General features: G+C 41.5%; 1 protein-coding gene across 4 annotated transcripts in view; it reads right to left on the reverse strand.

Moving 5' to 3' along the window:
- Positions 1 to 17,500, reverse strand: part of LOC143020366 (irregular chiasm C-roughest protein-like) — a 438,384-nt gene that overhangs the window by 101,385 nt on the left and 319,499 nt on the right. The gene's annotated exons all lie outside the window — the stretch shown is intronic.

Raw genomic sequence — 17,500 nt, forward strand, 5'->3', positions numbered from 1 at the left:
AATGGTTTTACCTTAACAAATATGGCATCCGTTAAAACATATACACTAAACTAAGCCGGGTCTATTCCATGCCAGATAAGGTATAGCAGAATCGAGGGTCAATTTTTAATGTCTTCCTCCTTTTGTCCTTGTTCCCTCCTAATGTATATAATCATAATACTTGTATTACTTTGCTTCTCTATGGATATGATGCACAAAATTACTTGCTATCTCCATTTCCTTTTCTTTTGTGGTATTTGTGCATACTTATTTTTTATGGTGAAAAAAAGTGAAAAAGACAACGAAATTTTCAACCCCAACGTACCTGCAGATTTCGCCCGGACATTAGCCCAAGAAATCCCATAGATCCTGACAAATACCAATTCAGCAGAAAGCCACTTCATAGTGTTGTTGGATGTAGAAGGCTTATTCACCATCATCGATGTCGACAGGACAATACAATTTATCCTAGACAGAGACTGCAGATGCGACAAAACACCGACCCTGAACATCTGCTGCCTTACGTACACTATTAGAACTCTCCACCAAAGAAGCCCTCATCACATGCCCCCGCGGTAATGTGCACAAACGGACTGATGGAGTAGCTATGAGGAGCTCCCTAAGAGTCCTTTTTGAATTTCATTTTGATAGGAACCTTAGAGTAGACCACAGGCACCACCAACCACTCCTTCATCTACTGCCGCTATATCGATGACATTTTCTTCAAAGTTAGGAATCTTCAAGAACTCCAAAGACTCCGGGAAGGTCTTATGGAAGCCACTTACCCTTCATCGACGTCCTGGTAACCAGTCACAATAAGAAAGAAGGATAGAAGGAAAGAAGGAAAGAAGGAGAGAAAGAAAGAAGGAAAAATGAAAGTAAGAAAGAAGGAAATGAGGAACGATGTAAAGAAGGAGAGAAAGAGGGAAAGAGTAAAAAAGGGTAGGAGAAGAAGAGGAGAAGAGAGGAAGAAATGAAGATGGAAGAGGGAAAAGGGGAAGAGGAAGAAAGAAAAAGGAAAAGAAAAGAAGAAGAAAAAAAAAACGAAAGGAGAAATGAAAGATGAACTATGATCCCAGTTCCTATAATAGTCCGTCTCTTATGTTCTCCGATACTTAGAAAAAAAACAAAAAAAAAAAAAACATGCCCGATACTCCTAGGACTACATTAAAACAATCAAGACATTTTGTCTCTCTGATATTTTATTCTGGTTAAAGTTAAGTAGATTTATTCAGTTTAGAAAAGTTAAAGGCAGTTCCAGTAAACCTAAGTAAAGTGTTCTTTTTGAATATTTTATCAATGTTAATGTCGTACAAATTCAAGCTTTATCTTTTAGAGTCGAGGAATTTATCGAACTTATTCTTCCTCTCTGTATGGTGACTTATTGTTTGTGGGGAGGTGTGATGACCAACTGAACTGGGGGTGTGACAGCATCTAGACCCGAGATGCTAGATGGATGTCGGTTCGTTCCGCTAAAACTAAAGCGTGGTGGCTGTAGGGGGTTACACTTTGTCAAATCCCTAGGCTCCAAAACAGGAGCGAGTATCTAGTTAGAGTGGGTAATGCCCCCCGCCCCCCCCCCCAAAAAAAAAAATCTTAAAACTTAAGGACTCTCAACATGACGTGATATTTGATTTCGAATTACTTCCCTTCTGAGCAAAACTGCCCATCGGCATAGAGAATGCAATATCCATGATCAAAAGGACATATTCATTTAGCGTCTAGATCAAGTAAGTTCAGGAATTCTTAGTATTACTTGATTAAAACTTGATTAAAAGCAAAATAGTAAACAAATAAAAGCAGATAAGATTTAAAAAAGAATAGAAAAACAAAAAAGAAAGGAAACTTCAACCGAGAAGTAATAAACTAATGCAGTTGAGTGGCAGTGAAGACCAATATACGAAAACGAATATTGGAGATTGAAGATAAATTGCATTATAATATAATACATCAGAAGAGAGGTGAGGAGCCTATGCCAGGAGGCGCTGAGTGGCTGTGGCCGAAGACATCCCTTTTGTCCTAAGCGCTTGGAGTGTTGGGGTAGGTAAGTGTCACTGCTGGGAGTTCGAGAGGAGTGAGGGATTCTAACTGAGTACGAGACCAGTACAGTTCCGACTACGCTACTAGCGCACTATGAAGAAAGGAATCTTAAAAATATTACCCCTACCAGGTAGATGGCAATACAATCAAAGCATACGTTCTTTTCCAGTAAAGGGACTGAGTAGGGGTCCTCATTTTATCCTTAAATCCACACTCGAAAATTGTGTCCTTGCAACCTGTGTAAACTAATTTGGAGTTTCATTCTACAGAGAAATTTAATTAGTTAGTGAAGTAAAGTTTGTGAAATACAAAATGAGATTAGGTTAAATTAGGTCGGGTTAGGTTAGTTTAATTTAGTAGATTGAGCTGCTGCCAAAGAACGACCCTTCATTAATAGCCAAATACCCATCATACCGTGTGCCAAATAACCCGCTTTTCCTTCTGCGACAGCTAAACGACCAACCACTAATGACCGACTGGTTAACTGTAGATGGTTCAAATACAGTTCATAGCCATGTTTGAATCAGCCTTCGATTCAAAATTGAGTTAACGATTGTGCCTGGTGACCAATCTTCCAATAGATTCTCGTGACATCGCCCTCAACCACTCTCCAATCTTGACTGGCTCAGAATCGTAGCTCATTTCTGCTTTCAACACCGCCATATCTTTCCAGATTTGTTGCAGTCCAGCAACAATTTGTTGCAGATCCTATCCCTGCAGAGTTCGTCACTTGGATGACATCTAATGAGATAGTGTTTAACCTGAATAGTACGCAACCGAACTGGCATGTTCAGCGCATGTGTATTAATTTTGTATATGTCATGGTTTCGAATGACTGTGCTCCCTACAAGGATTAAGACAAGAATTCCTCTGCTGACTCCATATTTCCTTAAATTTCCTCAAGTCTCTGGATTAGTCCTTTACATTTGGTGGCCTTGTAGAGATTAGGAAGGAGTGTGGCTCGCCTGTCAGCACTTTGAACATACAAATTATTAATTGAAAGTTTGTCTAACACCGTTTCGAGAATGGTTCCCGCTGACTTTGCGTCCAATTATTTATCTCCTAATCCCTTCTCCCTGAGTTACCAGTTAATCTTAGTGATTTTGCCAATATAGAGTGGTTTAGGATGCCCAAACCTTCCGTTGGCAAGTGGATGATGACCAGATTTTTTGATCGGTATAACATAACTTTCTAAGTTTTCATTGTTACATTGTTAACCTATTATGATTGTCATTGTTGATTCTCTTTTCAGATTTATTTTTGTTCTGTGTTGTTATCATATGCATTGTAGAAATGTTGTGTATACCTCCGTCAAAGAACTCAAAGCACAGAGAAAGAACTCTGCCTAGCAGGAAAAAGATGTGACACAATTAATTATATATCAAAAGGATCTAAGAAAAACAAAGGGTCCAAGAACACAGATGTTTGAAGGAGAGAATACAGCGAGGTTATAAAATCTAAGAAGAGAAAAAGCGAGGTTATAAAATCTAAGAAGAGAAAAAACGAGGTTTTCAGCGTCTGAACTGTTGTACAAAAAATCATCAGAAGACTCCTATCAGTAATTAATGACTTAGGGGAGGATCACGGCATCAAAAACAACTAAAGGTGCTCTTTCAGCTATGTTACAGAGCTACAGGACAAACGAACGATATCAGCTAAACCTGTTGCCTATAACCGCCGACGTGAGCAATTCCCGATACAAGGCATATTTTGACAGAGGAATCGTCAGCTTCAACCGGGCGATGAAGAAATATTTCAATACCCAGCAACAAGCATACCTCTAATTACTTGGAAGGACATGTACAAGGTACTTGAAAAGAGGGGTAAGGTGGATTACAAAAAAATGTAGCCCCATGTGTCCTAAGTTCCACCACGCTTTGTTAAGGAGTTATTACCGTTAATTCTTTGTAACATTCACCGGTTTCTTAGATAAACCACCCAATGTAGACAATGCCCCTCTAGGCATTGAGTAAGACTCAACCAACTGTTGATGGTCAAACCAACGTGAAAGCTTTGAAGTCCACCATCAACTCAACTGAGGTGTACATCAGTGGTCTTCCCAGGAGATTCATTTCAACAGAATCGCTTTCACTACTCCCTGCCACTTTTGTGCAGCCAACTGCCGTCGACCCTTTTCCCTGCCAAATTCGTCAAGTGGAGGAAATCGAGTGAAATAGTGTTTAGTCTGAATGATGTACAACTGAGCTGACTTGATTCAAGCGCTGGTGATGGTCTCGAATGACTCTGTTTTCTAGTAGGATTAAAATAGAACTTCCCCTGCTAGCCCTCTTTTCCTTAGATTTCCTCGAGTCTCGAACAATTTTAGATATCTGGATCAGGCTTTTACAGTTACATGTAACATTTCTCGAGAAGAACATCTCTGCAGTGGCAGCGAAGAGAATATATCCACTTCCTCTTTTTATGGAAACACAGAATATGAGGGTGTAACCAGAGCTACTATCTTCTTGCAGTCCTTTCAATTCGATGACGCCTTCTGCTGATTTTATTTTGGCTAACGTCAGATGCGTGTCAACATGGGGCCTTGACACCATAAGGGCTTAATAGAAAAAAAAAAAAAATCCCGACCCCATTGCTAGCTAGGGGGTGCCATGGAAATTAATTGAATAACCTAGTGGCAACCAGAAGAGAAGGAAAAAATGTCACCCAGTAAGGAGTGGGTTAATTGAATTAGATTACGACTACTCTGTCACCAATGAGAGTACCACATAGATAAGAAAAGAAAGAAAGAAAGAAAAAACTGGGGGAAGCAGTCTAGGTTAATCCAGATTAGAGGATAGCTTCGTAACGAAGAGGTTGAAATTCTTAGTTAAATCCTAGGATTCCGAGATTTGTTTCAAGATTGGCAACATAGTTTTTATGCAGTCACTAGGTTAGGAAATTGAGTGATACTCCTTTGGAAAAAAAAAATGCAACATTGTTATACGACTGGAGACTGATCTCTACTTAAAGACAAATACTGATCATTCTTTACTTCTGCATCCTTCCTTTATGCAGTTCTCCTTGCATATTTCCCTTATCATTTCTATAACTCCATCTCTTCCGCGGTGCATTATCCCTACATTTGTCTTTAGTAGGAAACAAGAAACAAATTTTGACGGCCATAGGTGATTTCACTGACCAAAGTGGACGTGGTTATTATGAATGTGATCACTAGGTACAATGCCATGTACCACTTCAGTAGATTCTGTTACTATTAGGAGCTCCACTTCTCAGTGATGTGGCATATGGATGGTAGTCAGAAAAAAGGGCAATTTCAAATCCTAGTTACAGTGCAGAGCTTAGGAAGAACATCCACATTGGTCCCCAATCGTTCAAATCAAACTCCTTCCTTAGGGCCACTGTCCTATACCTGAACACGGGAGTTTGTGACGTAAACGCGAATCACAGTTTCGTTATCCTGGGGGATTAAACTTTCTTCCCCAGTTCCCGTCATTTTGTTTTTCTTTCTGTTCTGTTCTCTATCATTCCCCCTCCCCTTCTCTTTCACTCCGTCTCCTCTCCCTCTCCCCCATTTTTTCTTTTTCCCTCTTCCTTTCGCTATTTCTCTTCCTCCTCCTCTCACTCCCTTCTCTCTCTGTCTGTCTGTCTGTCTGTCTCTCTCTCTCTCTCTCTCTCTCTCTCTCTCTCTCTCTCTCTCTCTCTCTCTCTATCTATCTATCTGTCTATCTCTCTCTTTTCCACACAGCTTTCTCCCCCTTTCCTAGGTCTGCCCTCTTGCAATATTTTCCACTCAAATGCAAGAGTTTGAAGTTTGGTCAATGCTGCCATCTGTCGTCAGAACTGCGTTACCTTCCGCAAAGGGGAAAGACCGCCGGTTGTTCCTGCGTTCTTCTCATCACTTTCCTCAAGGTCTTTTCGTTTCACGTCAGCTTGTCCCCTTGGTAGCAATTGCCCTTATGCACCATTTCCAGTTGAAAATTCTAACTGTAATACAAACGTCACAGCTAAATACGTGAAGGATGTACTGTGCTTCAATTACCAAAATTAATCTTTTATTTTTCATTCTTTTAATTCATTTCTTTACTGATTTCTTAATTCCTTTCTCTTGATATTCTATTTTTCATTCACTTATTTACTTAATTTTTTATTCATTAAATTATCTAGTTATTTGTTTGCAATTTTCTTTAACCACGGATCTAGTCCGAAGTGAATGTTTGATTGGTTGACTGATGAACTAATTTACTTAAATATTAAGCCTTTTGTCACCCGTTTTTATTTTTGCCCAGTATTTATTTCTTCCTAATCATATTCTTTGTCTCTTTCCTACCTTCTTTCCATCTTTCCCTCTCGTCAACTCTCCCTCAACTGTCCTCCCGAAACCATGCCCACAGTTGATGAAAGGCCACAGGGTCTCCTCCATTAAATTCAAGTCCCATTATTTAAATTGTTTTGGCAAAGCCATCAATACAATGGGTTAGACCCTACAGGTCTGTGTCACGTCCAATGAATTTATTTCCATGTTCTTAGGCCCTGTGGGATATCGCAGCAGAGCACGTTCGGGATCTTCAGTATATGTCTTTGTCCTTAGTACACGTAGGGAATAGGCGTGTGTGCACGTGTTATTATGTATGTGAATGTATTTGTTTGTTTGTGTGTTTGTTTGTTTGTTTGTTTATGTGTATGAGAGAGCTCAGAGCTCTTATATGACCGATCTATGGGTACTACTGTAACCTTACACGCACACACACACCCAACTCCCCTCCCACTAGAGTTGGGGTAACGGCTCAAAGTGCAACGATACTGAAATTATTTCAGCCCTGGGCGGGATTCGAACTCGGGCCGTTGTAGCAGCACGCGTGCGCGTGTGTGTGTATGTTTACCATACTACAATATACAGGAAGAGAACATGTGAGGTACCATACCTTGGGTTTCCATCGGTCTAACACGGCTCTGAATTTGTTTATACTTTTTGCTTCTGCTATTTGCTGATTCATTTCCTCCTTATTGGGAGTGGACTTCATTGTTCCAGCAACTTATGATACAAGTAGTCATAGCTTCTGTAAGAAAGATCTGACCAAATCCCCTTGCGTTTCGCTATTGCTTAAGCAAATTGGACATTTGAATTACCCTGGATTCAGTATAGTGACGAAAAAAAAAAAAACATTGTTTCTGTACTGTTGCTGGGATATCATGGTAAAGGTGATGGCTTCACCTGCATCCAAGTGCACCTTGGTGTAAGCCATCATATGTATGTCCTCTGCTCAATAACTAGATCTCTTCTTATCAAAGGAAATTAAGTATATTCAGTATATATGCTGAACGCAAAACAATGACCCTTTTTCAATTATATGACAAATCCACCCTTCACATAAACGGTTGAGGGAGATCATATTAATACAGTTATCCTTCCTTCCATCTCTTTGTTTTAAATTGTTGTTATGTAGCGGTTTGGTCTTGATTGTATTTCGAACGACGTAACTCTTTTTCGAACTGGACTGTCATTCACTGACTTCCACTTGCCCTGAAATTCCATGTCTAGCAATACTGCCGTCACAACTTCTGTTATGGTAAGGCTCTTCCTGCCGTAAGTTCTCCAAATTCTATATAACGTTCCCATGACTGAAAAATATCGTCTAATAATTCTATATTTCGTCACCAATAATTTCTTTGGGAAGGGAAGTTATGGAGGTAGTAAAAACGAGGTTTGAAGAGGGGAGCAGAGAGAGGATTAGAGATTGAAATTTATCACTATCTTTTATTTTTCTTGTGAGAAATTTATAGTAGTCTTCAATCATAAAAGAATGCAGAGTTGCTTTGGTCTGTAGGTGCGTCGTCACATAATAGCCAAAATGATAATTATTTTCCACCTTTTGTTTTGAGAAATTATTTCAACTACCGGAATTTATGATAACTATTGGAGAGCTTCAGAAACGCACAGGAGTTCTGACGTTGATCAAGAGAGTTGGCGGGAATCATAGGCCAACCAAGAGAAAGTAAGGTTCTGCACAGACTGTAAAACCTTTCCATACAGCCAAAAGTCGGAGGAATAGAACCCAGCAAATTGAAGACATGAGCCGAACATTCTAAAAACCAGACCAACACATCTTCCTCATTCCAAATAATAAATTAGTTTTCCTCCCTTGGGCGTGATGCCTTAGCTTAACCTACTTCTACGAAGAGGACAAGTTGAAATAATTTTGAAAAATAAAACTCGTTAAAACGAAATACTTAGAATAAGTAAAAAATATAGATAAATAAGAGGGCGTGGTGCTATAATGATTCTTTAGTTTAATCATGACCTGGTTCATTTGGTTTGGAATAATTACTTCGGCGACCCTCGTGACTGTACTCTCCATCTTCCACCTTTTTGCCTCCTTCTTTCTTTCTTTCTACTTTATTTTCTCTTTATTTTTTCCTCTTCTTTCTTTGCGTTTCTCTTATAATGATGATGATGACGACGACGACGACAACGATGATGATAATGACGATATTGATAGATAATGATAATGATAATAGTGATGATGATGATAACGATAATGATTACGATGGCGATGATGATGATGATGATAATGATGACAACGATAATGATAACGATGATGATGATGATGATGATGATGATGATGATGATGATGATGATGATGATGATGATGATGATGATGATGATGATGATGATGATGATGATGATGATGATGATGATCTTTTTACCACTTTTCTTCTGTCCTCTAGATTTTTTTTTTCAAGAACCGCTTCTTCATTCTCTGATCTATGACTCCAATAAAATTCTGACAATTTTCTTTGTTTCATATTTTGCTCTGAGTTTCATCTACCTATCCTCTTATTTTTCTTTTTCATCCTCTGATGTATCTCTTCTTATCCAAACAATCTAGATTTTGCCAATACTTGCTGGTCTTATACATAAATTTATTCAACGTGCTTTGTGATTTGAATCCTATTTTCATTGGTCTTGTACCTCGTTGGGCATATCTTCCTAACCTTAAAAATTGTTTCTTCGTGTGTCTTCATCACTGTCCATTATTCCTAATACTATATACATACATATATACAATCCTTGCTGTGAGGTCTATATTACTCCGATATTAGGCAATGTTTCTACTGCCAATACCCTTCAGCTGTTACAGTTACAGTCCCCGCACACTCAATATTTTTGTTATTTTTGTGTCTGGACTTAGCCAGTAGATCGAAAAAAAGCCAGCTACACTAGCCAGGGCCTTCTTGTCAGTGGACTTCATTTCTGTGCATGAGCAATGCCACAAGTGTGGCGTCAGTTATACGTCACTACCCATTCCTAAACAGTCGTGAAGCTTGCAAGTTCGCTGTATCCACTGCTTGCCCAGTCTCCCCCGAGGACCTTGAGGCTGACCTGGAGCTAAGCGACTAGGATGATAGGTCTCATAAACACTGACCACTGTTACCACACTATGGACACCATGACGCACTGCACCTCTCCACCCAAGGTCCTTTCTCCGCCAAATGTCCCATGACACACTCTTTGGTTGGCAACAGCGAGCCTTTATTCCCTACTGTCAAGTCCTCTACGCAAAAGGGATCTTCTGAACCTCAGCAACGCGTGCCGGTCCCAGAATGTAGTGCTTCAGGTCCTGCACAACTCATGAAACCGTTACGTGAGCTCCGTCTCCGCGCATTCCACCAACCCAGCATTCCCCTTAGGGGCGATTATATCAAGGTTCTATTTAAGTGTAACCCGTTTGTGGACATCAAACTTCACTGGTTATCCGAGGCCAACAAAACCTTTCATCTTGACCGCAACGAGGTTGAAGTCAACATGACGACAACATCCCTTTTTGTCTACATATCCTGCCGGCGTGCGGATATTGTCAACATTGTGACGAGAGTAGAGTTCCTGTCCCTTCATCTCGAGATACAAGACCCACTGGAAAGACCCCATCATTTTTCTAAGTACATCTTTACACGATACCTAGTTTGACTGGCCCAACTTTGGCGTGTGTGTGTGTAGGGGGGTAATGGGACTAACCTTGAAGAAAGTAGACTAGTTCATTTCCCCAGGTCAAACATCCAAGGTGTTGTTCATGAAACGGACACATGCCGAAGGTGCGAGTCTGCTAGGCCAGGGAAGAGTGGAGCTGGACGGGACGGAGGAAGGAAAGGCGTGGTGTAGATTTCCATTTCTGAACCTGGGACCCGGTGCCCTTGAGGTCCAAAGGGATCATGTCATTGGGAAGGTGACAATGCTAGAAGGGATCAAGATGGGGCAAGACACTATGAATTCGTCTCCCTCTCTTTCTAATTAAAGGATGTTCCATCCTGTTTCCTGAGGGTGATGGACCAGGTTTTGACGGGTGTGTTGGTTTGATGGTTTATATAGATAATATCATTATCCTGGGAACTACCTGGGACGGCCACCTCCGAAATTTGAAGGACATCATCCTAAGGAGATTGGAAGAGGCAAATCTCTTCCTGATGCTGGAGAAATGTAATTTCTTCCAGAGGGAGATCGCCCACCTGGGGCACGTAATATCCCCGGAAGGGATTAGGTCCCAGCCAGGTAAAGTTCAAACCATCAGGGGCATGCCCCGGCCAAAACGTCAGAAGGAACTGCTCTCATTCTTGGGATTAGCGGGCTATTACCGTAAATTCATTCCAAATTTTGCTGAGATTTCCAAAATTCTCGTCGATATGTCTAAGGATAAGAAAGCTGGAAAATTAGGTAATCGGGAGCTTGAACATTGGACATCAGAACAGCTCACGGCACTCAAGTCCTTAAAATCCCATCTGACCGAAAAGGTGATCCTTCCGTACCCAAACTTCGAGAAACCTTTCCTGCTGTACACCGACGTCAATGGCACGGCAATCGGAGGAGTACTCTTAAAAGAGGACGATGAAGGCAGAAAGCACCCGCTTTACTATTTCAATCGTACTCTAAACGAGCACGAGTGGAATTATAATACAGTAGAACAAGAGGTGTTGGCGGCTGTGTACGGCTTAACCAATCCTGCATACCAACACGTGATCACGCAGATAATCTGTCAGCTGGCCATAACCTTCGTTAACTCACTGGGCTCCATCCCACATTAGACTCCTAGCCAATTACACCGCTGATCGTGTCGCCAGCTGCTAATGCTACTACTGGTTCTCTCCTGTGCTACAAGAAGATGATACGCCAAGACGCCTTTTCACCTACTCGCCACCGTAACAATACTGAGAGGATTACTAGTGTGTCCATTCAGCAGTATGGAATTCTTATACAACGACCACATGTGTATCGAAACAGTGGGATTATGGTTCGTCGACACAATGAAGTGTGTGACCAACTCAGGCTGGGCTACGTCCAGTGTGGCAAGTTGGTAAGCTGTAAAAACCCTAATTCATTATTACCACTACTAGGGACTCATGTTAACGGAAAGTTACAAATATAATTTCTACAAAATATACTGGATCCACACTTTGGTGAGTGATGGCTCTATATAGATATAACCGGTGTATTTTATGAAAAACAAGTTCCATGTATGTACCCAAATTCTGACCGCATGACTATGCACTATGTATATCGCCCAAAGATGTATAGTGGTACGTCAATACCTCCGTTTTCTGTGGTTAAGTTTCCTGCGTATTCTGTTTCCACGAATTCCGATGTCTTTACTCTGCCAATGTTATTGTAAAAATTGTATTTCACCCCATGATGAAATTACTCCATATAAAACGAATTATTTTCATCATATTTATTATAATCTCTTTTTGTATAATAATCAAGCCTATGCACATACACATATAAGACTATATTTGCATATGTAACCTTTTCATCATTCACATGGAGGTGTGCACTACGATGTAATGAGCTTCGACTAGAAATTAATAGAGCCAGCACTCGGCAATCAACGTTCAAAACAGTCATAATTGCCAGGGCTAAACTCTGGACTTGAATCGTTCTTGTAATCTAACGTACCGTTGAATGCAATATCATTAGACAGTAAAACTCTACTACTCAATGCTGGGCGCTTACCGGCTCTTTCTCTTCCACACCTTACCGTCACTTCGTAACTCTCCGGGATCCGCACGAGTCCTTGCTGGCTCGTGAGACTCCTCCGTCGTCCGGCCCGGCGAAACATAGTATGAACTTGTCGTAGATTAGAGTAGTATAGACCCCGTCCCCATTGGGCACACGGCGTGTCTTTCCTCGCAGCTGTCACCAGTCGCCAAGGAACTGTGTGACCCTTGTAGTATTGTCCCTTTGAGTCGACTGTGCACACTTCTTGTGTAGCAGGGGGCTTGTCCCCCACCCTGACGTGCAGGATGAAGTCTTCAACTCCACCTCTGCAAACGAAAAACACTTCCCCTGACGACCCTCATATCGACCCGGATAAGGCTAGGCATGTTTTTCTCCACTCAGACCAAACCCGATTATCTGATCTCAATCCCTTTATTCTGAAGAAATGTTTGTGCTTTTATACTCATGATATCAACCAGGTTAGGAAACTAAGAAGCGGAGATCTCCAAGTTACCACCAACTCTGGGAAAGCCACACGCGACTTGCTTAAGGCCAAGAAATTTCATACCTTCGATGTTGTTGCCTCCCTCCCTAAGTCACTCAACTCCTGCAGAGGAGTAATCCACTGCAGAGATTTGATGACTATGGACGAGTCTGACATCATTGAAGAAATGAAAGACGAAGGGATTCTAGATGTCAAATTCATAACGCGAATGAACCGGGAAAAGAACAAGCGAGTCAATACGCCCCTTATTATCCTCACTTTCAACTCCACAACCCTCCCTGACCAAGTCAAATTTGGATACATAAATTTTTCAGTACGACCACATGTCCCCAACCCTCTGCGTTGTAATAAGTGTTTTAAATATGGTCACCTTGCTAAGTTTTGTCGTAGCCAAACGATCGTGTGCGGTAAGTGTGCAGGAGAACATCCTACAGATGCCTGCTCTACAAATGTATTTCAATGTGTCAACTGCCCCTCTAACAACAGTCATGCATCCACCTCCCGAGATTGTCCCACCTTCAAAATAGAAAAAGAAATTTGTACCGAGAAAGCAACTTCTGGTATCTCCTTCTACGAAGCACGGAAGCGTGTGATGGAAAGACAAGTTACCCCAACTAGTCCCTCCGGAGCAACTTCCTATGCTTCTGCAGTTAAGAAAACATACAGAACCGTTGAAACACAAACTGAGAGCAAGCACTCTAATAAGGACAAAGATCTCTGCCCACCTACCAAACAAACCACGTACTCGCACCTTCCTTCTCCGACTATCCCAGAGCTTCCACTATGTGTGCCTACACAAGTGGAAGAGGATGTCCCCATGGAGATCGCCGGCTCCTGCAAACGACTATTAAGTCCAATATCCAGCCCAGACCGAGCATCGGGGGCAAAACACACCTCTCCCACTAAGGCCAAGAAAGGAAGAAATCGAAGCAAATGAAAATAAAAAATAGAATAAAATAAAACAAAAATAAATATATAAAAAATGAAAATCATCCAGTGGAATTGCCGAGGTATTAGAAATAAAGTAAATGACCTATCTATTTTCAACTCTATAAACAACCCCTCAGTTATATGTCTACAGGAAACATTCCTAAATCCCAGTGTTCAATTACACCTGAAAGACTTTACCATCTATAGGAAGGACAGGTTCGCGCCTGGAGGGGGGGTCGCAGTTGCTGTCAGCGACTGCCTTCCCCAAGCGGAGCTGCCATTATCCACAACTTTGGAGGCAGTTGCCGTAAAAACGAAAGTACAGAACAAACTTGCGTCCATCTGCTCCATGTATTTACCTCCAGACCAACCATTTCCGCTACAGGAGGTAAATAACCTTACACGACAGCTGCCCCACCATAATCTTATAGTCGGAGACTTTAACTCCCACCATCACATGTGGGGGAGTGATAGAACATGTGCTCGAAGGGAGCAGATCGAGGCAGTTCTGAATATCAACAACCTGGTCCTCCTAAACACTGGCGATCCCACTCGTGTAGACAATGCTAGAGGCACCTTTTCATACATCGATATATCCATATCGTCTCCTGCGCTGTCTGACGACATAGAATGGACTACGCATGACGACACCATGCTCAGCGATCATTTCCCAGTCATCCTAAAAATAGGGGGTAACCACTTTACGGCTGCTCCAGCCTATGGAGACAACCCACCCCCTCCCTGTCCTAAATTCATCATGAGGAAAGCCAACTGGGAAATGTATCGACGTACTACCAACGTCAACACCACAGGGGAAAATATGGATGACAAAGTAGTCAATTTAACCTTATCCATTTTGAATTCAGCGCATAAGCACATACCAAAGACCTCGGCATTTCACAAGCATAGAGTTCCTAGGTGGACATCAGACTACAGAAAAGCACTTTGCAAGCGGAATAGGGCTTATCGAACTTTTAAAAAGAACTCAATTTTACCCAACTTGCTTACTTTTAAAAAGGCGTAAGCAGAGGCCCGTAAAACCATTAAACACTCCAAGCGAAAGTCTTGGCGTGATTTTATTTCGACAATAAACATACACACCCCTCTAACACAGATTTGGTCAGCCGTCCGAAGAATTGACGGCAAACATGCAACTACTATAAAGACTTTGACAATGGGAACCACATTTATAGATACGCCCACCGACATCACAAACATAATAGCAGATACATTTACACAAACAAGCAATACAGATAACTATTCGCCAACATTCCTACAGCATAAACAAAGACTGGAAGCAGAGCCACTGGTCTTCCGTACACATACACACCACGAATACAATACTCCCTTCCAACTACACGAGCTTAAACAGGCTTTAAGCTCGTGTAGAGGGACCTCTGCTGGCCCGGATGAGATTAGGTATGAGATGCTGCAACATCTAAATTCAATCTCGCTCAACAAATTACTGGAACTGTACAACGAAATTTGGATTAATCATGACTTCCCAGAAACATGGAGACATGCCCACGTCATACCTATTCTCAAAAAGGGAAAGGACCCAAAGAGTCCTTCCTCTTATCGCCCTATAGCGCTTACCAACTGCTTATGCAAAGTATTAGAACGTATGGTCAATAACAGATTAAAATTCATTCTCGAATCTCAAGATTTAATAGTTCCTGCCCAATGTGGTTTCAGGAAAAATCGAAGTAGTCTCGACCATTTGGTCAACTTAGAACATGATATCCTTTCAAGTTTCGAGAGGAAAATTTTCCTTGTAGCTTGCTTCTTAGATTTAGAAAGAGCCTACGACATAGCATGGCGACGTGGTATCCTCGAAAAACTCTATGCGCTTGGCCTTAGAGGGAATCTCCCTATTTTTATTCAAAATTTTCTACTAGAACGAACATTCTCTGTCAAAATTCAAGGTTGCTTTTCATCAGTACGCATACAAGAAAATGGCGTACCGCAGGGAAGCGTGTTGAGCCCCACATTATTTATGTTACTTATCAACGATATTCTACCTGCTCCACCTCGGAACCTTAAATACTCATTATACGCTGACGACGTTGGAATCTGGCATTCCTCATCGAACGCTAGTTTTTCCGGCTCTCGCGTACAACTTGCCCTGGACTCGCTCCAGGAATGGTCTGACGAATGGGGATTTAAGTTTTCGGAAGTAAAGTCAACAGTGGTTGTATTTTCACGCAGAGCCCAGGCAGAAATCGATCTGCAATTACATGGAAATCCCATTCCAGTACAAAATTCAACCTTTTTCCTTGGCCTGAAACTGGACTCCAGGCTAAACTGGAAGGCCCATGTAAAGTATCTAGTTGATGCGTGCAACAAGAAACTTAATTTGCTACGGAAACTAACGGGCACAAATTGGGGAGCAGATAGGAAATCTTTGCTAATGATTTATGAGTCCCTAATTAAATCTAAATTAGACTATGGGTGTCAGATTTATGGTTCGGCAACAACAACCACGTTACAACCCCTGAACATCATCCAAAATAAAGGACTACGACTTGCACTTGGAGCATTACGCTGCACAAGGATCGAGAGGCTGGAAGTTGAAGCCAATGTTCCCCCCCTCCACTACAGGCGCGAACTTCTTACACTCCGCTACGCCGCCAAAGTGCTTCGTATCCCACGACATCCCTGCAAGCGGGCGGTGTCCCAATACGAGCACTTTACCAACTCCAGCCTTAATCCCTTTTCCGTCAGGATCCGATCCTTGTGCGAGCAGTATTCAGTGTCACTGTGGTCTATTGAAAAATTGAAGACGTTCACCATACCACCGTGGGAAAAGATCACCCTGAACGTCAATATCAATGAAGACATCCAGAAGAAATCGTGCTCGGTAGAAGAACTCCGACAGAAGACCCTACAAGTCATCAACGGGTACACTGACCACAGGGCACTGTATACGGATGGTTCCAAGTGTGGCCGTAAGACAGGGACAGGGTTATATAGCTCCACAACCCGGATGATGTTCAGATTGCCGGACCATACGAGCATTTATATTGCCGAACTCTTCGGAATATCCAAAGCGATAGAAAATGCTCAGTCTGACACACATAGTAACTTTGTTATTTTCTTATATTCTTTGAGTGCATTACAGTCAATTAAATCAAATAACCAAATGAGGAATTCTCTCCTGGGCAAAATCATTAGCGCACTCTCGACGACCAACAAGTCCATTACTCTCTCTTGGGTTCCCAGCCACATTGGGATCTCCGGGAACGAGAAAGTGGACACGCTGGCCAAATCTGCGTTAGAAAAGGACTGTATCACAGATATACCCATAGACATAGGCATTTTCAATTATATCATAAAAGAAAACAATTACACGCCCACTGGCAACACCAGTGGGACAATCTCCACATCACACACAAACACAAGGAGCACATAACAGACTGGTCAACATCATACAGAAGAAATAGACGGGAGGAAATCGCCATAGCAAGGCTGAGGATGAATTCCACCTAGTACATCACCCACCTAGATCCTTACATCACTGGCGTATTTCCTCCCCAGTGCAACTCCTGCAACACTACACTATCTGTAAGACACATACTCATACACTGCAAGAAATATAACACAGCGCCAGGCGCTTATACATCACTGTAGACTCAAGAACATTCAATTAAACGTGACAAATCTTTTGGCCAATGACTGTATCCTTATTGACAAAGTAGTGTTTTATTTGCGCACAACAGGACTATTGTGGAAATTGTAATGGTAAATTAAACAGGATCGCAGGTTCACACCAGGCTTAATGACCCCCTTATGGGTCGATAGCCTTAAGATAAAAAAAGAAAAGAAAAAAAAAAAAAAAAAAAAAAAAAAAAAAAAAAAAAAAAAAAAAAAAAAAAAAAAAAAAAAAAAAAAAAAAAAAAAATCAAGCCAGATATTTTCGAGACATCTAAAATGGTCTCATTCACTCCTTCAAAACCATTTAGGTATCCACACCTACAGATGTAACGAGTTAATAGATAAGATAAAGAATTATACCTAATACTCAGAACTAGATCACTTGTGTATCTTCTTGGAGCTGGGCCGAAGTCCACACCCTACGCGGGTGTATGTGCGTGAGTATG

The sequence above is a fragment of the Oratosquilla oratoria genome, chromosome 39, assembly GCF_046742065.1.
Source record: "Oratosquilla oratoria isolate Oo_2021 chromosome 39, ASM4674206v1, whole genome shotgun sequence".
In the NCBI taxonomy this organism is placed as follows: Eukaryota; Metazoa; Arthropoda; class Malacostraca; order Stomatopoda; family Squillidae; genus Oratosquilla; species Oratosquilla oratoria.